Here is a 4,151-nt window from a genome sequence, read left to right as displayed (position 1 = left end):
CTTGATAAAGGACTTCTACTAGAAATCTACTAAAAGCATCATACTTAATGATGAAACCTTAGGATCGTTCCCTTAAATGTCTAGGACAAGACAAGCATTGTCCATTAATACCACTGCCATTCAACATTGTATTGGAACTCCTAGCCAAAGAGGAGAGGATTAAGAAAAAAAAGTATAGATATCAAATTTTTTTAAGCTGTAATTTTTTTCTTTTTTCTGGACAACAGGATCATCTAGCTAGAAAATCGAAGAGAATTATCTGTCAAGCTATTCTAGAACAAGCAAGAGTGAGTTAAACAAGGCAACCAAATCCAAGATAATTTTTTTTCCACTTTTTTTTTTTTTTTTTTGAGACGGAGTCTCACTCTGTCACCCAGGCTGGAGTGCAGTGGCACAATCTCAGCTCACTGCAACCTCTGCCCCCCGGTTCAAGCAATTCTCCTGCCTCAGCCTCGCGAGCAGCTGGGATTACAGGTGACCGCCACCACGCCCTGGCTAATTTTTGTATTTTTAGTAGAGACAGGGTTTCACAATGTTGGCTATGGCTGGTCTTGAACTCCTAACCTTGTGATTTACCCGCCTTGGCCTCCCAAAGTGCTGGGATTACAGGCGTGAGCCTCCACGCCCGGCCATCCAAGGTTTTTTGTTTGTTTGTTTGTTTGTAGACAGAGTCTCACTCTGTCGCCCAGGGTGGGGTGCAGTGGCGCCATCTTGGCTCACGCCATTCTCCTGCCTCAGCCTCCCGAGTAGCTAGGACTACAAGCCCCTGCCACCACGCCCAGCTAATTTTTTGTATTTTTAGTAGAGATGGAGTTTCACCGTGTTAGCCAGGATGGTCTCGATCTCCTGACCTCGTGATGATCCGCCCGCCTCGGCCTCCCAAAGTACTGGGATTACAGGTGTCAGCCACCGTGCCTGGCCCAGAGACAACCTGTTGTGCAGCCCATTTGCTCCTTCCAGAGTCTCCCTTTGTCGTCCAGGCTAGAGTACAGTGGCTTGATCTCGGCTCACTGCAACCTCCGCCTCCCAGATTCAAGCGATTCTCCTGCCTCACCCTCCTGAGTAGCTGAGATTACAGGTGCCCACCACCACCCCCAGCTAATTTTTGTATATTTAGTAGAGATGAGGTTTCACCATGTTGTCCAGGCTGGTCTCAAACTCCTGACCTCAGGTGATTTGCCTGCCTCAGCCTCCCAAAGTGCTGCGATTTACAGGTGTGTGAGCCACCGCCCTCGGCCTCTATTTGCTTCTTTGAGATGAATCACCCCATAAATGATTGGTAAACGGAGTAATGATGTCAGCATAACACAAGCATGTTGGTTAACATGCAATTTTCTCCAGGAAGTTAACATTTTGAAGCAATCAGGGCCAAGCTTTCTCACAGTTGAAGGGGAAACCTTAGTACTAAAAGATCTTCAGAGGAAAAAGCTGCAAATGTACAGAAGTGTCTTCCTTTAGATCCACGGCAGCTGCTTTAGTGACTTCAAAGACCACCATGTTTGTCATAATGTTAGGCATAGGGCAAAGCCATGAATGCAGATGAAGAAATTGCAAATATATTTCTCCCATATTAAAATAACAGATTAATGAAAAAGATCACACCTTGGATCACATTTTGAATTCTGATGAAAACGATCCCCATCAATAGTTAATATCTCCAGACCAGCATCCCCAAGGAGGAAGCACAAGCCCCAGCCTTCAAGGCTGCAAAGTGCTGCTGAAAGCAAATGCTCATGGAAATTTACCTATTCTACTGTTCCTATTAACATCATTATTGGTTTTGTAGCACTCTGAATATAAAGTTGTATCCAAGAGGCCAGGCAGGGTGCCTCACACTTGTAATCCCAGCACTTTGAGAGGCTGAAGCGGGAGGATCACAAGGTCAGGAAATGGAGGCTATCCTGGTGAACACTGTGAAACTCTGTCTCTACTAAAAATACAAAAATTAGCTGGGCACGGTGGTGCGTACCTGTAATTCCAGCTACTCGGGAGGCTGAGGCAGGAGAATCACTTGAACCAGGGAGTCGGAGGTTGTGGTGTGCCAAGATCGTGCCACTGCACTCCAGTCTGGCGACAGAGCGGGACTCCATCTCAAAAATAAAAACAATAAAAAAAATAAAAAAAGTTGTATATAGGTTTTTATTTTTACTTCTCTTTTTTTCTTTTTCTTTTTTTTTTGGAGTCAGGGTCTAGCTCTGTCTCTCAGGCTGTAGTGTAGTGGCCCGATCACAGCTCTCAGTAGCCTCGACCTCCTGGGCTCAGGTAATCCCCCTATACCTCAGCCTTCCAAGTAGCTGGGAACACAGGTGTGCAACACCACACCTGGTTAATTTTTTTTTTTTGTAGAGATAGAGCCTCCCTATGTTGCCCAGGCTAGTCTGAAACTCCTGGACTCCAGTGATTCTTCCTCCTCAGCCTCCGAAAATGCTGGGATTACAGGCATGAGCCACCATGCCCAGCCAATTGCATATATTTTGAGCAATCTGTCTCTAACTATTTTTTCCATGAAGTCTTGTTAATTTTAGTGCACCGTTTTGAAGAACTGAAGGTTTTTTAAGAATGCATATAGCAGGTTATAGCAGAAACACATACTCAGAATGAAGCTGGGGCTCTCTCTTCCAGCAAGCATTTTTGATATGTTCCGAGTGTCCCTGCTAGGTAGCCAGGAGACCAGGTAACCCACTTCCCTCTGAGAGTGGAACGATTTCCCAAGGAGCCTGAGGGGCAGTTCTCTGGAGTTTGGGCACTAGAGCCCCTCTTATTTCCTCTTCTTCTCTCCTCCCTCTAGACCCCATACCACTCAGGAGAAGCCAAGTAAAAAGACCCAGACTTTTGCCTCTTAAAAGCTTAGAGGTCTTGAGGAAGTCACTGAACCTCTGCGGGACCCATTTTCCTCATTCTTTAACTGGAAAAGCAGTATTTTTGTTGCCGTTGTTAATCATGGCGATGGTTGTTATTTTTTTCTTTTTTCTTTTTTCTTTTTTTTTGAGACGGAGTCTCGCCCTGTAGTCCAGGCTGGAGTGCTGTGGTGCGATCTTGGCTCACTGCAACCTCTGCCTTCCGGGTTCAAGCGCTTCTCCTGCCTCAGCCTCTGGAGTAGCTGGGATTACAGGCGCACACCACCACGCCCGGCTAATTTTTTTTTTTTTTTTTTTTTTTTTTTTTTTTTTTTTAATATTAGAGACGGGGTTTCACCATGCTGGCCAGGCTGGTCACGAACTCCTGGCCTCGTGATCCGCCCGTGATCCGCCCGCCTTGGCCTCCCAAAGTGCTGGGATTACAGGCGTGAGCCACCGCGCCTGGCCTGGTTGTTAATTTTTAAAACTGCCTTTCATTCTTGCTTTGCCATTTATAGCTCTGTAGCCTTGCGCAAATGACTTCACTTCTCTATGAGTCATCTGTAAAATGGGGCTCTTTGTGAAGACTTAACGATACCACGTGTACAAAGCACTGAACACAACATGCACATTAAGCTCCCCGAAATTGAAACTCCTATAAAATAGGAATCGGGGACTCTCAAGAGCAGTTCTGACTTCAGCAGAGGAACCCAGAGCTGGTGGGGAAAGCTGACGTGGCTGTGACATCCCCAGAGGCACTAAACACATCCTCCCAGCCCCATCTTCCCCGCAGGGTCCCGCCACCGGCCCGACCCCTTACTTGCTCCAACCACCCGCCGACGCCTGCAGCCCGCGATTTGGGGACCGCCCCCTGCAGCGCCAGGTCCCCGCGCGGACTACAGTTCCCAGCGTGCATCTTGGCTCGGGGGTCCGAGGGACCGTCCTGCCTCAGGGACCGGGTCCAGGCTGCGTTCGCAGCTCTGGGCAGTCACCGTCATGCATGCAGCTCCTATTTTTCGCGTTGCTAATCCCGTCCGTTGCAATGCACCCTATCCTGGGCCGCGGCCCCAGCAGGGTCTGTGAGGAGCGCTTCCCCCAGCCCTGGGCACCCGCTACGCCGCGTCCGAAGGAGGGGCCGAGGCCGGGCTCATCTCCCCGGGAGGACTCCCTCGGCCCCGTGGGGTGTCATGTCCACTGCGGCCCCAGGCTGGCCGCGGGGCTCTGCGGGGGGGCGCTGAGGGCAGGGCCCCGAGGCCGCACGGCCAGAGACTACAACTCCCAGGCGGCACCGCGGCGGCGGCGCCCACACGTCAC

This window comes from Rhinopithecus roxellana, chromosome 12 (genome assembly GCF_007565055.1).
Source record: "Rhinopithecus roxellana isolate Shanxi Qingling chromosome 12, ASM756505v1, whole genome shotgun sequence".
Classification (NCBI taxonomy): domain Eukaryota; kingdom Metazoa; phylum Chordata; class Mammalia; order Primates; family Cercopithecidae; genus Rhinopithecus; species Rhinopithecus roxellana.
Note: the sequence above shows the minus strand (reverse complement) of the source record.